Source organism: Callospermophilus lateralis, chromosome 1, assembly GCF_048772815.1.
Source record: "Callospermophilus lateralis isolate mCalLat2 chromosome 1, mCalLat2.hap1, whole genome shotgun sequence".
NCBI classification, from domain to species: domain Eukaryota; kingdom Metazoa; phylum Chordata; class Mammalia; order Rodentia; family Sciuridae; genus Callospermophilus; species Callospermophilus lateralis.
Genome location: NC_135305.1, coordinates 126739413 through 126757410, shown reverse-complemented (window position 1 = coordinate 126757410; position 17998 = coordinate 126739413).

Here is a 17998-nt window from a genome sequence, read left to right as displayed (position 1 = left end):
GCAGGTCCAGGTGTTGCGTCTTCAGAAGCCGACTTCCCACCAGCTGCCTCACTCTGCCCACCACCTCCAGCTTGCCTGAAGTGGCCCCATTCCCCAGTGTTAATTCCTCCAAAATCCTCCAACAATACAAGGACCCTGTCTCCATGTGCCCAGTCTCTGCCCGAGCCCCCACAGCCTCAAGACCGCACTCTGGCAGGAGTTTGATGATTAAATAAGTACTTATAACAGCAGGCCCCGTGCAAACTGACCACCCCAACACCCTGACTCTCAGCCCAGGGTGGAGAAGAGCCTTTCACAACGACACCTGAAGGTACGGGTTTTCTCTGGCAGAGTGAGGCTCAATACCTTTCGCAGCAAACCCACAACTGTCTTAAAGACAGCTCTATTTTGGAGGGGCTGGCAGAGGGGGCTCAGGCGCTGCACTCAGGAGACAGGCTGAGAAATCTCTCACAGGCTATCTCTTACATAAAGGAAGACTGCTTGAGCTGGGGCCAGACCCAGAAGGCAGGGCCTGAGGCAAGGAGCAGTCATTCCAAGAGGCAGGTGGCTCTCGCCTGGCACAGACCTGGCGGCTATCAGACTTTCCACTGGCCCAGCCAGCGCTGCCCTCCTGGGCTGGAGAGTGCTGGGCTCTTCCTGTCCCTGCCTCGGGCAGCCCTGTGTGGGGACGGGGTGCAGTTAACTTGGCTGCTCAGTCCACAGCTCTTTGTCAGGAAAGGACAGAGGACTTAGGCAGGAGGAGCTCATGAGAAGCACACCTGGGAGCGTCTCCCCAGCCCTCCCTAGTTACAAGACATCAGGCTCCGTGCCAGATGGGCACCAAGCAGGCTGAGGGTCTGGGCTGGGCTGGGTGCACGTAGTATGTGGGGAGACATAAGTTACGGAGGGCAAGAATAATAAATGACCACTGTGCAATCGAGGGTGCACATCCAGAAAGATCAAAAGCATTTAGATGGCAGATGCCAATCATTTTCCCCGTCCACGCTCTCGTGCCTGCCTTTCCCAGAGTGATGCTGGGCTGGCCCTGAGGTGCCAGGTGTATTAGTCCACTGGGATGTGTTAGAGTCCAATGAGGGGCTGGGGCTGGGACTCAGTAGCAGAGCACTCACCTAGCACATGTGAGGCCCTGGGTTCAATCCTCAGCACCACTTAAAGATAAATAAATAAAGGTATTGTGTCCATCTTCAATAAAAAACAAACAAAAAAAAAAATGAACTTGGTGACCTGAAAAGCAGACTCTGCCTTCTCCAGTTCCGGAGGCTGGAGTTTGGACAGCGAGGCACAGCAGGGCTGCTCCTTCTGGCAGCAATGGGGGAAGCTCCTCTGCTCTCCTGACAATTGCTCACCTGAGGTAATATGACTGTAATCCCCCACAACCTCTCTGAATACCCCACTCACGTGTGCCTGTCTTTTCTCAGAACCCCTTGTAGAAGGACTCTAGGCATTCAGCGAGGCCACCATTGCCACAGTCCGGCTGCAGCAAAATAAGCGGGGTGGGGTGGGGGGTGGGGGGGTGTTGACGAGCAACTTGTGTAGATTGATACAGCAGGAGTAGGAGCCATTTATTGTAGGACAGGAGGGGTATATATACATTCCACACAGCTTATCTTAATTAACATAAACTAGATACAGCAGTCAACCAATAAGGAATCTCCACACTTAATGGCTCGCTGGCGTTACTTCACAAACCACTCCCTCTGCAAAATGCCAGGCACCATCTTGACTTGTTTACAGGCTCTAACACACCATGAATCCAGTAAGGCCACCAGATCCAGTAAGGCCACCAGGAATCCAGCAAGGACACCGGGAATACAGCGAGAACACTGGGAATCCAGTAAGGCCACCAGGAATCCAGTAGGGAAACCAGGAATCCAGTGAGGACACCAGAAATCCAGCGAGGCCACCAGGAATCCAGCAAGGACACCAGGAATCCAGTAGGGACACCAGGAATCCAGTAAGGACACCAGGAATACAGCAAGGACACCAGGAATCCAAGAAAGCCACCAGGAATCCAACAAGGCCACCAGGAATCCAAGAAAGCCACCAGGAATTCAGCAAGGACACCAGGAATTCAGCAAGGACACCAGGAATCCAAGAAAGCCACCAGGAATCCAACAAGGCCACCAGGAATCCAAGAAAGCCACCAGGAATTCAGCAAGGACACCAGGAATTCAGCAAGGACACCAGGAATCCAGTGAGGGCATTAGGAATCCAGTAGGGATACCAGGAATCCAGCAAGGACACCAGGGATCCAGTGTGGCCTGACCTCAGCTGAATACTCCAGAGCAATCCTGTTCTGAACAACTCCCCTCTGAGGTACTGGGGCTGAGACCCCAGGGCATGAATCTGGGGAGGCAGGATCCCAGTTCCAGCCCTACACAGGTGGCAGGCAGCAGGAGGCATTGCCTGAGTCCTTAGTCCCTGTCTTTAGGGATTGTGGCTTCAGCCTTGGTCACCAGGAAAGCCCACCCTTGGGAAGCCAGTACATGCGGGATTGCTGTGACCGTGCTGTGAGTAAGCTACACAGCCATGGGTACAGGCTGGTACCAGCAGTCCCTGGCCGTTCCCACCCCATGCCACTTCAGATGCATCCAGCCACCTGCCCGCAGCCAGCTGAGCCCAGCAGCCCACAGACAGGTGAGAGGTGATGGTGCACAGCAGCGTCAGAAAGTGTCTTCTGTGGCATGAGTTGACCAGAGCAGTGGCTGTCATATTTCATGGAGTTGGTGATGGTGAACTACCAGAGCAAGTGGCAAACCCTGGGTGTGACCAGTGGATCCACTGGGAGGCCAGACACAAAAACCACCAGACAGAGTCCAGGTCCTGTGTGCCTGGAATCCCCAAGAATTGGCTGCCCAACCTGTCTTGCTCAGCAGGTGGTTGTGGGCTGGAGACCTGCCCTTCGCTCACTGTAGCATCCAAGTGCTCAGAGCCGGGTCAGTGAGTTGTCCTCCTGAGCACCTCAGGTACTACTTCTCTTCTACTTCTACTTTTCATATTTAAGACGTAAGTTCACCACGCTGGGCAAGATGGCCACATCTGTGAGCTCAGGAGGCTAAGGCAAGAGGATGGCAAGTTCAAGGCCAGGCTCAGAGCAACTTAGTGAGGCCCTGTCTCAAAATAAAAACAAAAAAGGGTGTGGCTCAGTGGTACAGCACCCCTGGGTTCTATCCTTGGTACGGGGGGGGGGGGTAGGGGTGGGGGGGAGACTATAGTTCACCCAGAGAATTACTTTTTTATTATGATAGATGTATAGTGTTTTGGGCCATTTAAATGCACCAATTACATTCACAGTGTTGTACAATCACCATCTTTAGCTAGTCCCCAATTTTTTCTGGCAGCTCAAACAGAAATTCTGTCCCCATTAAGCACTGACCCCCACAGCCTGGGCAGCCTCTAATCTGCTTCTGTCCCCAAGGACTTGCCAGTTCTATAGAGGACCCTTGATGTGCATGCTTCTGTGCCTGCCTGCTTTCACCTGGAGACGGGGAAGAAGAGTCCAGAAGGTGCCAGGAATGAAACACAGACCTCCAGACAGGCATGTCCTCCCTCCCCTCTCCTTATCCAGTGTGAGTCAAACACCCCTGTCAAGGCCACCAGACCTCCAGACAGGTAGACAGATCTCCAGGTGTGTGGACAGACCTCTAGACTGGTGAACAGACCTCCAGGTGGGTGAACAGAACTCCAGGTGTGTGGACAGAACTCCAGACAGGTGGGAAGACCTCCAGACAGGTGGACAGAACTCCAGATGGGCAGATAGACCTCCAGATGCATGGACAGACCTCCAGACGGTGGGCAGAGCCTCAGACAGGCAGACAGAGACCTCCAGACGAGAGCAAAGACCTCCAGATGGGTGGACAGACCTTCAGGTGGATGGACAGACCTCCAGGTGGATGGACAGACCTCCAGGTGGGTTGACAGACCTCCAGACAGATGGACAGAGCCTCATACAGGCAGACAGACCTCCAGGTGGGTGGACAGAGCTCCATACAGGTGGACAGACCTCCAGTAGGACTACCAGGAATCCAGCAAGGCCACCAGGAATTCAATGAGGCCACCAGGAATCCATCAAGGACACTAAGAACCCAACGAGGCCACAAGAAATCCAAGAAGGCCACCATGAATTCAGCAAGGACACCAGGAATCCAGTAAGAGCATCAGGAATCCAGTAAGGACAGAGCTCCATACAGGTGGACAGAGCTCCGGTGGGTGGACAGACCTCCAGATGAGTGGGTAGACCTCCAGACAGGCGGGCAGGCCTCCAGGTGGGTGATTGACCTCCAGACAGGTGGACTGACCTCCAGACGGGCTGCCAGGAATCCAGGACTTGCCAGTTCTGGACGCATCTTATAGGGGACCCTTGATGTGCATGTTTCTGTGCCTGCCTGCTTTCACCTGGACACAGGGAAGCAGAGTCCAGAAGGTGCCAAGAATGGAACACAGACTTCCAGACAGACATGTTCTCCAACCCCTCTCAAGGCCACCAGACCTCCAGACAGGTAGACAGAACTCCAGGTGTGTGAACAGATCTCTAGACTGGTGAACAGACCTCCAGGTGGGCGAACAGAACTCTAGGTGTGTGGACAGAACTCCAGATGGGTGGACAGACCTCCAGAGAGGTGGACACATCTCTAGACATGTGACCAGACCTCCAAGTGGGTTGAAAGACCTCCAGACAGGTGGACAGAGCCTCAGATGGGCAAATAGAGTTCCAGGTGGGCAGACAAACCTCCAGGTGGGTGAACAGACCTCCAGACGGGTGGACAGACCTCTAGACTGGGGGACAGACCTCTAGACTGGGGGACAGACCTCTAGACTGGGGAACAGACCTCCAGGTGGGTGGACAGAACTCAAGGTGAGGCAGAACCTTAGACTAGTGGGAACGCACCCCCAGAAGTGGGGTCAGACCCTCAACTGGGGACTCACCAGCTCCAGCTGTGACTGCTCAGCTATCCTAGTCTGAGGGAAATGCTCTTTTCATGAAGGACCTGGGGCTGAGGGCTTTGGCGCCCTGTCTTCAAGCCAGTCAGGCTGTGTCTGCTCCCAGAGTATCCACAGAGTGAACCACCAAAGATCAAGATTTATACAGAAACAAGAAGGGGAAGGAGAAGACAGAAAGGAGACCTTTCTCGCTGGTGGCTTGCAAGGGCTGGAAGGTGTCCTCAGAGTGCCCCAGGCCCTATGGCATGTCCTCCCTCCCCTCCCTGAGTCAAACACCCCTCTCAAGGTCACCAACATCAAGGGACACAAACTAGACATGGCTGGGTTCCACAGGATGGGGAATGGAGATCTCATACTGGTGCAGCACCCAAAAAACGCAGCGGGAGAGGTGGGGCACAGGCGGGTAGGGGTGGACAGACAGCAGGGGGAGAGGGTTCAGAGGCAACCTCTCAAGGCCAGTGCTGGGCGGGGGTCATTATGGCTGTGGGCTGATCTCCCTGTAACTGCCTTGGGCTGCCAAGGCCAGGCAGCGGCCCTGACCACACACACCCTCGAAGGCAGAGGACAGGCAGGCCAGGGCCTTGGACAGCAGCCAGGCGGGGGTGGTAGGCACAGGGTGGGGAATCAGAGTTCCTTCCTGGCAGCACTCTTCACTCCCTGCACCCAGCTCCCCAGGGCTCACCAGGAGCAGGTGGCAGGAGCCAGAGTGACATCGCCTAAGAAGGGAGGGTCAAGCCCCTGCAGCCACCCTCACAGGAGGCTCTCATCCCGCCTGGGGCTGTCCGTGGACCCCTCTCAGAAGCTGGAGAGGCTGAGTGGACCCCTCCTGGGGCCTGGCAGGGGCAGCTGCTGGCAGCACAGTGCTGGAAGGGACAAGGCTGGGGCTGCAGGAGTCGGGGAAGGTGGCCCAGCCTTGGGCCCCTCACTGCGGGAGGGTCCCTCACCCTCCCTGGGGTCTGGGTGGGCTGGGCCACTTGGAATCACACCCTGCAACTTGCTCAGCAGACAGAGCCAGGGCTAAGGGATCCCGAAAAGCTCCTGGGCACAGAGTCCAGCCTGAACCTCGTTCCGCCCGCTCTTCTCCAGCTGCTGTGCCCATTCTTCCCCTCCCCTCCCTTCCGGCCCCTCTTTCTTCAGTTCATCTGTGTTTCAAGGCTGGAGGGGCCACAACCAAAGTGCCAGAGCTAGCAGGCATATTGGGGTCATGCGGACCTCAGTGCTCCATAAGGACACATGGAGGACAAACCGAGGAGCAAGATCCCCAACGAGGACCCCTCAGAACCATCCAGGTTGACAAACACAAAGGCCCCCTTTCTGTCACCTCCTTCCCCTTTGGGTTTCTGTATAACCTCAAGACACAAGGTCACATCTCCTGCTCATCAGCACCTGCTTCCCCTGCCCCCAGTGGGGAGGCCCCACACCAGCAGCCATGAGGCCACAGCGGGTGGGTGCCGTAACCCACCCCTCCCTTCAACTCCCAGCAGGCAGGGAGTGCTGCCATCCCCAGTGTGGTGGGGAAGGGCTGGGCTGTCACACCTGCAGCTAGGAGGCTGGGCGCCCAGGGGACCTTAGCAGCTGACTTCTGTTTCCCAGGCCATAGTAAGTGCTGATGGGTCTCCCGGGATCTGCAGGGAGGGAGGGAGCCCACCACATCCTGGATGCTCTCAGAGGGGGCCCAGAGCAGGGAAAGGCAAACAGGGGTCTGTCTTCCAGCCCCTGCCTCTGGTGGGAAGGAGCAGCCAGGCCCTTACCTGGACCTTCAGGCTCCCCTCCCCTGCCTCCAGGGAGGCACCTTGGGGCTCACCTGACTTCTCCAGGAAAAGAATTCAGGAACTTCCAAATGGGGCAGCAGTAGCTGCTAGGACTCTAACAGCTGGGCCAGGACCAGAGAGCAGAGAGCAGAATGTAGACCGAGGCCCAGGCCAGGGCACGCAGGGGCTCTTGGCACAAGAGCTTTTTTATGGCTGCCTTGGCCAGGAGTCTACTAGCTAGGGGCTGGCAGCACTGTCTCAGGACTGGCCCAGCTGTGTGGCTGCACCACCGGCCACCATCCCTCTCCATACTTTGCTGTCCCTTCCCACTCCCCCCGAGGCCGAGGTGGACAGCCCTCAGGACATGTGTTGAGGATGACTGGATCCCGCAGCCCTCCTGCCTAGCAGCAGACGGCTCTCACCTGTCCAGTCACAGACAGGAGTTGGAGAGGGCTGTGTGCAACCCACGCACACCTGTGGGGTGGAGGAGAGATCCCCCCACGCCCTTCACATGGTGTGCAGAAACACAGAGCTCATCCTGGGGTGCAGCCTGACCCATCCAGGGGTAAGTACCATGTGAAGCCTGCTGTAGGTGCAGTCCCTTCCAGAGACGTGACCACCAAGTGACCTGCTCCAGAGGAGCCCCTAGTGTGCTGAGGAGCACGTCCTCCACTACTGTAGGCCAGGACCAAGAAATGTCCCTCGCCTGTGTCCCACAGAACTCCAGGCTGGGCACTGCCCTCCTCTGCTGAGGAGAGGTCACCAGGCTGCCAGCAAGGGGCCTTCCACTGCCCTCCCTTGGCTATTATCCTCTTAAAGTTACTTGCCAATTTCAAAGACTGAAACCAGTTTCCTAGAGTTGTTTCAAGGTGCGTCTGTCTGTTTGATGGGCCTCTCTCCTCCCAGGTGGGCTGGCCAGTTGGGTCTGTTCCTGTGGTGTTCCCTGATGTCCAAGGCCAGCTTGCTGAGGTGACTGACACTTCCTTTCTGATGTGCTGAAACGCCCTGTTCACAGCATGCTCGGCCACGTGCATGCAAACTGCTTTTCTCAATCTGCTATTTGTCTTTTTTATTTTGATGGTGAGGCACAAACATTTAGGCTGCACCATTAGAAGTTTTACGTAGTCAAGTTAACATCTGGTCCTATGTGATTTCCGACACCTGCATTCACAGAGTCATTGCCCTACATTTCTACAACTGTGCTGACACCCCACATCAGGAGAGAGGTGGAGGCTGGCTCCTCTGTCCATGTGTCCAGTGAGCCACTATGACACCCCTGTGGCACCCTGTCCTCTCTACCTGGCTTTGCACCGCCACGTGGACCCCCATGGGGATTTTAACTTAAATCAATCCTGACCATGGCAAGACCCAGCTAGCCTCTGCCCTGGAGCCATTCTCCCGGGGCAGGGCCAGGCGTGGCTCTCTGTAGGCCTGGGCTCTCACCAGGGGACTTCAGATGGATCCTCACACACCAAACAGACTAAACACCCAGGAGCTCTCTGGGCCAAGTGCTGTCAGCAGCAGACCCTGGAGGAAATTGGATCTCCAGTGTCAGCCACTGGGTTCTGAGAGAAGGACAGAGGCCATTGGCGGGGCCTTGGTCTGTGCAGGCCGTCTCTCAGATACACCCTTGCACCCTGTGTCCAGGTCTGGGGCAACCCCGGGCCAGACAGACCTTTCGCAGTGGGCGCAGAGCCTGGCTCCATGGCAGGAGGCTCACTGGTCTGGAAATCAGCTGGCCTGTCCTGGGGCAGATCCAGAAACAGAGCAAACTCAGACACCATGAAAGCTGCCAAAATTAAAGCACAGCAGCTCCCACTCTGCCTGGAAGGAGCAAGAGGCCTCAGAGTGGGATTTTTTTGGCAGGGCCATTTGGGCCCAGGGTCTCCGGGCTGGTGTGGAACTTCAGACTGTCCTGGGTGCTATTCTCCCCACGCCATCAGGTGGTGCAGGGAAGGGAGGTGCCAGCAGCTCCAGCTAGGGCTGAGCATGTCTGTCCTGACAGCCCAGAGCAGTGGTGTAAGGTCAAGGAACCTACAGCCTGGCCTCCTCCGCCCCCAAGGCCAGGCTGGGACAGCCAGCTGGGCGAGCTCAACATGAGGACCAGCCCCTGCAGAGATGAGGCTCTCCCTGGCTATCCTGTATGCTCCAGTCTCAGCAGTAAGGGTCCCCAGGAGGCTCTGGACTCCAGCTCCTCAGGAGGCCAGCCATCCCAAGAACCCCAGCGGCCTATCCATGAGGAGCCCTATGTGGCCCTGCTTGGAAACAGGACGCATGTGAGCCACCCAAGAGGCTGAGCAGAGGCGGGGCTGCATTCAGTGCTCTGAACAGTGTTTTCACAGAGCAGATGGGGAGGTGAGGGCGACAGACACTGCCACCATCCACGGCCGCGTCCCTCTGTCACCACACTTGGGGGAGTGCCCTGGCCCCCACAAACCATGCACACTCCCTGGGCCTGCCAGGCCCTGGGCAGCACTGACCCCATGTCTATACATGTGGCTTCCTTAGGCACCAATCTCCCCCTCCACTGACCAGTCTCCCAACTGGACCATGGTCCCATGAGGCAGGGTTTAGTCTTTTTCAGGGAGTGTCCAGCATCCACAACAGGACCCAGCTCAAGCCAGGCACTCCTGTGCAGGCTCTGTCCCCAGGGCCCAGGTAGCCCCTGAGCCAGGCTCCTCATTCACCATCCATCCAGCTGCTCCAGGCACCAGCTGCAGGAAGACACTGGCTTAATTGAATTCTGGAATCCCTGTGAGGAGCTGGGAAATTTATACCTGCAATTTGTGGGGCTGAGCTGAGCAGCCAGGCGCCGTCAGGGCCTTGTTACCATCAAACGAGAGGATTTATTGAAGCCCCAGAGCTCTGCAGGCGGCCAGGCTGGCTGGCAGCTCAGGGCTCGGCTGCAGTTGACCCCCTGGCCCTGCAGGGCTTTGGGCTGCTGGCTGCTGGCATGGGGCCACCCAGCTCTCTCCTGCCCCAGCCTGCAGGCAGTAGGCCCCCAGGCCAGTAAGTGTCCAGCCAGCCTGACCCGTCTTCCTGATTGATCTGGGGGCTACACACTGCCGATCAAACTGGTGGATAATGGGAAGAGTTCCAGGAAGCTTCTGGCCCCTGGTTAACTGTTCCCAGTCCACCAAGGAGCAGAGCAGGGTCACACTTGCTGAGTAGGCTCTGCAGTGGAATGACCAGGGGACCAGCCCGCACCTGTCAGAATCCAAGGGGGCTGGAGGAGGCTATGGGGCCAGCTGGCTGTGCCAGGAAGGCCCTGGGCAGGACCAGATCCCAGCCTCCCCCCACACTTCAGGCCGCATTCCCGTCCTCATGTGGGAGGGAGAAGGGCCTCGCCTTCCAGCTCTGAGTTCTACCATTGCTTCTGCCAGCCTGGGGCCACACAGGACCCTGTCCCAGACTCACCTTCTGCATCAGGACCAGCTGTGGCCAGGGCACCTCTTGGGGACAGAGAGGCCAGAGCAGGATGCAGATGGAAGCAGCTTTCCTCAGGGCCCAATGTGGGTGCAAACCCCATGCATCAGCTGGACTTCAGAGAGCACACAGAAGGCATTAGCACAGGGCCAGAGGTAGAGGGAGGCGAGCCAGGAGCCACCGCAAACCCCAGGACCAAGGGACATGCAAGCCTCAGAGCCACCCAGCAGCTGGCCCTTGGGACTCGTGGCAATGCTGACAGGAGAAGGGGAGCAATGGATCACTCTGCTCCCCCTGTCCTGTGCCCAGCAGGGTGCTCCCTGGGACGCCCAGCAGGGGAACCACCAGGAGGTGAGTCCAGGAGCCACAAACCAAGAACCCTCATGACAGTGGAAATCCAGAGCAGCCTAGCTTCCCGTCAACAGCCAAATGACCAACCATGGCACACTCGTACAGGGAATACAGCCTGCGGGTGGCCCCCAGGAATGCCTACATGAAATGCACATTCCAGAACTGGCAAAGAGCTGGGGGGACATGGCAGCACCCCCCAGGGGATGAAGGTGTTCTGCAGCTGTGTGCCGTTGACCTCCTAAGAGGAGCGTGGAGCACGGAGTCAGCGCTTGCCAAGACTCCACAAGTGTGCGCTTGAGATTTGTGGCTCTAACTGTATTTAATTTTTATCTCAGAAAAAGGTGGTAGGCAAACACTGACTTCTAGATAGTGAAAGGCGGCTGAAGAGTTTGGGTGGAGGTGTGGAAGTCAGATATACCTTGAACTACCTCCTTAATAAGATGGGCAGCAAAGGGCGGCCGGCGGCCCCCAAACTCACGTCCACCAGGAACCTGCAAACCAGGCCTCATTTGGAAAGGGAGCTTTGCAGGTGTGATCAGGTTAAAGATCCCAGGATGGGGGTCGGTGAAGGTCCACTCTGAGTGCAGCATCCAGGGATCTAAGAGAAGGGAGAGGAGAAGGCACACACAGAGTCAAGGACTTGGCCACAAGCCGAGGGTCTCTGGGGTAGCAGTGTCCTGGGCAATTAGACAGACGCTGCCAAGTGGGCAGCAGTGGCGTCCAGGCCACAGACCCAGCATAAGTGAGAGGCTCTTGGGGCTTGAAAATCTTTCATAATAAACTATTACGGTGGGCTGGGGATATAGCTCAGCTGGTAGAGTGCTTGTCTCGCATGCACAAGGCCCCAGCACCACAAACAAACAAACAAAATGTTACAGGGAAAACTGAAATGTTAACAATAGAGAGGCCTGTTTTCCCCACCCCACTTCATGAAATCTGAACAAACAAAGGGAAGGGTGGACCCAGAGCCCAATAGCAGAAACCAGGCAGAGGGAAACTGGGGCCCGGGTCCTTCCTCCTCCTTTGCAGGTAGGACACTTGCCCAGGGTGCCCAGCCCTGGAGACCCTGGGGTGGCCTGTGCCTGCCACAACTGGCCCCATCCAGGTCACAGCACCTTGCTCAGCTTCCACAGGGACCTATATCTATCTCTAAGCATGTCTGACTGCGCAGTCTTAGGACTGGATGGTGGGCCCTCTGGGTGCACAAACAGGAACACCCACCCAGCAGGGCCTTGTCTGCTGATTTCTATTTATTGCCAGTGCCCAGGCAGGCCCCCCACACAGTAGGGCCACAGTTTACATGTGCCAGATAAATGAATGACAGCATTGACCCTGTCCTGGGACACCATGGTAGACAAGTGAACTTTCCTAGCCATAGTGTCACCTCCCTGAAAGTCAGTCCTCCCACGGAGCTGCACACACCACCCCTACCCTGACTTTGTTTACCCAACATCAGGCCAACACCTGCCCACAGACACAGTCAAGGTCCAGCCCTGCCTCTGAGCGAGACTTGGAACTGCCCAACAGTCACAGTGCTGGACACAGCTGCACTAGAGTCTTTGCGGGAAAATGCAGACCCATCTGATTTCTATGATCATGCAGGGTGTGGTGGCATATGTGTGATCCCAGAGGATTGGGAAACTGAGGCCGGAGGAGCGCAAGTTCAAGGCCAGCCTCAGCAACTTAGTGAGACCCTAAGCAACTTAATAAAGCATTAAAAAGAGCTGTGGATGTGACTCAGTGGTTAAGCACCCTGGGTTCAATCCCTGGTACCAAAACAAAAAACAAACACAAAAATAATTTCTGATCACTGTGCTCCGCAAAGCAGGGCAGGAAACCCCTGGACAGTGGCTGCAGTCAGCTCTCAGTCTTTTCAGAGTCCTTGTAGCAGCAGAAATATCACTTACCACTTCTATGTCCTTGCTGCTGGTACTGAAGCCAGAATTAATGTGACCAACCCCCAGCATGAGGCTGGGTCTCCTGCTGGCCCCTTCTTTCCAAATGCAGCCCTGCTGTTTCCTCTCCTTGGAACATGGCTTGGAAAGAGGGAGACAAAGCTCTGTTTGCATCTCAGCACCACAACTTGTGGCTGAGTGAGAAAATCAGCCTCTATGACCCTCATTCAAAGAGTCATATGACAAAGAAGGCAGTCAAGCAGGAGAGCTCAGAGGGCTCCTGACCTGACCTGCAGCAATGCCTCAGTGTGGTGGTGATGATGGTGATGATAGTGATGGTGATGATGGTGATAGTGATGGAGGTGATGGAGGTGATGAAGGTGATGGGGGTGATGGAGATGATGGAGGTGATAGAGGTGTTGGAGGTGAAGGTGGTGATGGTGATGATGGTGATGGTGATAGTGATGGAGGTGATGATGATGATGGTGATGGTGGTGATGGAGGTGATGGAGGGGATGGAGGTGATGGAGGGGATGGAGGTGATGGGGGTGATGGAGGTAATGGAGGTGATGGTGGTGATGGAGGGGATGGAGGGGATGGAGGGGATGGAGGGGATGGAGGTGATAGGGGTGATGGAGGGGAGGGAGGTGATGGGGGTGATGGAGGTGATGGAGGTGATGATGGTGATGGTGGTGATGGTGGTGATGGTGGTGATGGAGGTGATGATGGTGATGGAAGTGATGGAGGGATGGAGGTGATGAAGATGATGGTGGTGGTGGTGATGATGGTGATGGTATGATGGTGATGGTGGTGGTGATAGTGATGGGGATGATGGTGATGATGGTGGTGACCTGGATACCAGTGCCACAGTCTGGCTGGGCACAAAATAACCGAGTCACCACGAGGCACTTGTAGGTTCAAACAGGAACTCCTTTATTGCCCGAACTCCCTCGAACACCACCCACGCAGCCCTTCCAGGAACACCACACCAACCGGAACACCACCACCACCACCACCACCATCACCACCCCCCCTTCACCAACCAATGCAAACTCTCCAGGAATCCCTGTAAGAGCTCAACTGGAATTCAACTGGGAACTCGTAGGGAGCCTCCCTATTGCCAGACAGCAGGGGTCTATATACAACTGAATACACAGTCTGTTTCAATCCAGCATCATCCAATCACAGCAATTATACACAGCTTAACTTAATTATCATCATCTTAATGGCCGCTGGCTGTCACCTCTCAATCATTCCTTCTGGCAAAATTCCAGGGGCCATTCAGACTCGGCTGTGGCTCTCAACATCCCAGGTCAATGAACAAACAGGATAGGCATGCCTCCCCTCAGTTGTAGGAATCTGACTTAGATAAGGAAGAATTTTAAATATGTATAAAGAGGTGAAGGGATGTTGTCTGCTCTGGAGAAAGTAGAATAGGTGGGAATGTCGAACTAAGGACCGGCCCATGGAGGGCAGGAAAGACTTCACAGATCCCCTTGGCCTCTGGCACAGAGCCAAGCCTACTCAGCAGGGGCTGGGAAGAGCCTCCAGAGAATGCTGCTGCTAGAACAGAGTATACACATGCAGCAGGTGAGACTAGATCCTTTCCTGACGATAGGAAAGCCAGCTCAGAGTGGATGAAAGACTCATAGGAAGACCTGCAGCAGTAAGCTCCCAGGCTAAGCATGGGGACTGTTCCCCCAACTCTGTGCTGGACAATGGTGTCTTTTGATATGTCCCCCAAAGCCCAGACAACAAGCACCACTAGCCTGGGGGGATTGCACCAGACTCAAAGGCTTCTGTGCCATCCAGGAGGTGGCCTGGAGGGAAGAGGCAGCACATCTGGCCAGAGAGGACATTTGCAAAGCTAACACCCAGAAGTAGAAGAAAACCACCCAAATAGAAATGGGCAGAGATGGGGTCTGGGGGTGTAGCACTAAGTAAAAGAATCCAGGCACAGAAAGACAAATCCCTCTACGTGGACTCTAAAAACCAACCTCCGTGAAGCAGGGAGGAGGACTGAGGCAGCCAGAGAAGGGCACAGGTGTTAGTCAAGATACAAAGTTGCCTTTGCAGATGAGTTAGGTTCAGAGACCGGAAGTGCAGCTTGGAAACCATTTAGGAATTGGGTCTCACGTATGTGAAATCCACTAAGAGTAGTTTTAGGTGTTCTTATAAAAGCAAGAGAAATGTAACTGTGAGGTGATGGATGTGTTGATTAACTTGTTTATGGGGAATATTTAACAATGAGTTCATATGTCAGATATTGCACACCTTAAATATATACAGCTGTTAATTGTTAGCTATAACTCAATACAGAAAAGAAAAAAAGAAAAGGCCACAGGGAGAGGGAACAGTAAATGCAAAAAGGTCCCGGGGCAGCACAGAGCAGAAACCCGGCAGGAGCGAGTGGAAAGGACTGAGGGAGGTGGAGGAGCAGAGAACAGCTGGGGCCTGCAGACCTCCTCCTGCACGTCCACAAGCAGCCAAGGTCCCCAAGAGGCCACGGCACTGCAGCTGCTGAGGACCAGAAGCAGGGGTGGCCCTGACCCTGGGTGGGGACAAGGGCACAGGTTCCAGGCCAGGCATGGATTGCATGATCAGCAGCTGTTCTGCAGAAGGCAGAAAGCACAGCAGGCCACTGTGACACTCCAGCTGTGAGCCAGGTCTTGGAGGGGCTCTCAGGCCCAAGTGCTGCTTCCCCAGCACTCCAGGGAGTGGGCCTCGCTCTGCCAGCTTCAGAGTGGGCCTCCCCAGCAGGCTGTACTCAGGGTTCTTTGTCCTCAGGGCTAGCAAACAAGTGGAGAGAAGCTGGAAGCCATGGGTAATCAGGAATGCAAATTAGGGCAGCCACCAGCCATGACTTCACTCTCATTTGTCAAAACAAGACGCTGTTGTGCCAGTACTACAGGAACAGGAGCCTTGATCCTGAGAGGGCCTGAGGAGGGGCAGACCAGGGGAAGGCCACAGGGCCAGGGCTCCACTGCAGGGACTCACCTGGGATCCTCACCAAATCCAGCTCTCTGCAAGTTGGAGATGCTTCTATCACTCACTGTCACATTGTCAGACCCAGGGGCTGGAGTCAGCTGAGTATGGGCCACCCACAGTTCTGCAGGCCATTCACCCATTTGATCACCGTGGGAGGGAGTCCTGCCAGGGAAAGGAGGATAGGAAACCCAGCCCCATCTGCGACCTGCAGGGAAGAGCACCTTTTGTGCATTTCCCAAACTATCCCTGCAGCTTCCTGGGGCCTCACTGGACCTCACTGGGCACCCCGTGACCCCCTTGAGCATGACCTGCCCTGTTCCCCTCTGCCCACCCTGCTCCCCTCCACGCAGAGGCTGCTTGGGCCCCACCTCTGAGGGCTTCCTACTCCTTCTGCCTTCCTGTGGTTGGGTCAGGGTGCCCATAGCTACCAACTGCAGCCTCCAGGTTTTTCCCCAACAACTTCCCTGTCAGAGGTGACTTGATTTTAAGCAGGTCACGTGAAGGGGAAAATGGCACGTAGTCCCACTGCCCAAGCATCTCATGATTTCAATAAAAATAGTAACAAATAGCGGATGGCCCTCACCTTATCATGGGGGTCTGAGCCCTGAGGCTGAGAGCTGGGCTCTGCAGGGTCCCAGGGATGAGCCCACTGCCAGGCTGGAGATTCCATAGCCCCCGGGGTGAAGCACAGCCATCTGCCTGCTCAGGCAGGGGCTGGCAGGTCCTGGTGAGGCACCATGCCCTCTACATGGGGCCCGCGGTGGAGTGGGACACCTGAGCCCCCGGGGAACACACGAGCTCGTGCGTGGACAGGAGGGACAGGCAGTTGGGCAGTACACGTACTTTGACTTATCTGAGGGGCTGGGACAGCATGGGACATCAGTGTCTCCTACGGGGAATCACAGGTACCCTTTCCTGTTCCAGGAACCGAACCCCTTCCCTTTCCCACTTTGGGGAAGACTCAGCTCCCGTTTTAGTCACAAAGGAAATGACTACTAGCAGCCACGCCAGGGACCCTGCCAGGGTCCCTGTTGGCTGGATTTGGCCGCTGCCCAAATAGGAAATCAGCAGATGATGTAAAAAGGAAAAATGGATTTTGTGCAGGTCCCGGAGCTGGGAGAAACAGCCAGCTTGCTTCCCGTGGTCCTGAGAAACGGCTTCAAAGCATAGAAGCAGAAACCAGGAGACGTGGGTGTGTGGGCATAGCAGGCCCTGCTGGCCAGAGGACAGATCCGGGGGCTTCTTAGGCACCTGCCACATGGGCCAGGGGGTTTAGCTTCCATTCTCAGCATGATAAAGTCCAGTCCGGGAGCCGTTGCCCAGAACCAGCTCAGCCTCCTCTAGCTTCATGTGCAGGGCCAGGCCCCTGGGTCCCCCTCCTGTCTGGCAGGGTCTCCTGCACTGCGGAGTCCCCGCATCCACTCCCTATCTTTAACTGGAGAACTCTTCCACACACTGTCAAGTCGCCTTTTAAAGTGTTGAATCTGTTTCTAGAACACTGAGAAGATTGCGCCAGGATCCCTACCATCTGCCTCCAGAGCTCTCATGGCCTGGGAAGGACACCCATCTGCCCCTTAGCAGCCACTCCAGGTGCTCAGCCCCAGGGCTCTGAAGGCCCCGCCTACTGTCTTCCCACCCAGAAAGGACCTGGAGGACTCCTGGAGAGGGCTTGGACATTGCTGATACACCCCTCTGTGACCACCCTGACATGGCAGGGAGATGCATGGAGCAGGTGCTCAGTAGCCTGCAGGCCTCCACGTGCCCAGCGATACCTCCCAGCCAAGTCTCAGCTCTGACCCTACCTGCAGGCTGGAGGTGAAGGGGCAGCAGTGTCCTGCTTGTCCCCCACACCCTCAGGCATCCTTCATTCACCTGCAGAAATCTGGAGCCAGCAGCCTGGAACCCCTTGCGTCTCTGGACTGACTGGTCCTGGACACTGGTGTCAATGGTCTGCAGTGACCTGGCCTTTGTATCTGGCTCCTTCCCTCAGCACACACATTTCTGGGACCACAATTCAGACTGATGCTGCCCCAACTGGACATCTCTTCTGGGTTCCTGGAAGCATCCCTAGGGGTCCTCCAACCCACGTGTCCCTCTCCCATCACCTATCTGGGCCACTTTCCAGTCCCCAGCTGTCCATGCCAGGGGCCACCAGCCCCCTCAGGACTATCCTCAGCTTGCTGACACTGGCACCTGTGCAGTGTGCAAAGTGTTCACTGAGTGCCCTCCACCCCAGCAGAGCCCACCAACAGACTATATGGTAGTCAGCCCAGGGCCCTTGAGTCCACCCCTCCTCTGCCACCACCACCAGATCCTTTTTCTTCTGCTGGCAGGTGGCTGGACCTCCCCACACCTGTCCACTCCATCCTGATGTGTCTTTATACCAACCACCAACAAAAAGGGCACCTCAAGGGGCTGAGGATGTGGCTCAAGCAGTAGCGCGCTTGCCTGGCATGCGTGCGGCCCGGGTTCGACCCTCAGCACCACTTATAAATAAAGATGTTGTGTCTGCCGAAAACTAAAATAAATACTTAAAAAAAAAAAAAAAAAAAAGGGCACCTCAACCCCAACGGTCCCCTCGCTGGAGACACTGCTGGGGCTTTCCACCTCTCGGAGAGAGGAAGTCCACGTCCAGAGAAGCTGGCA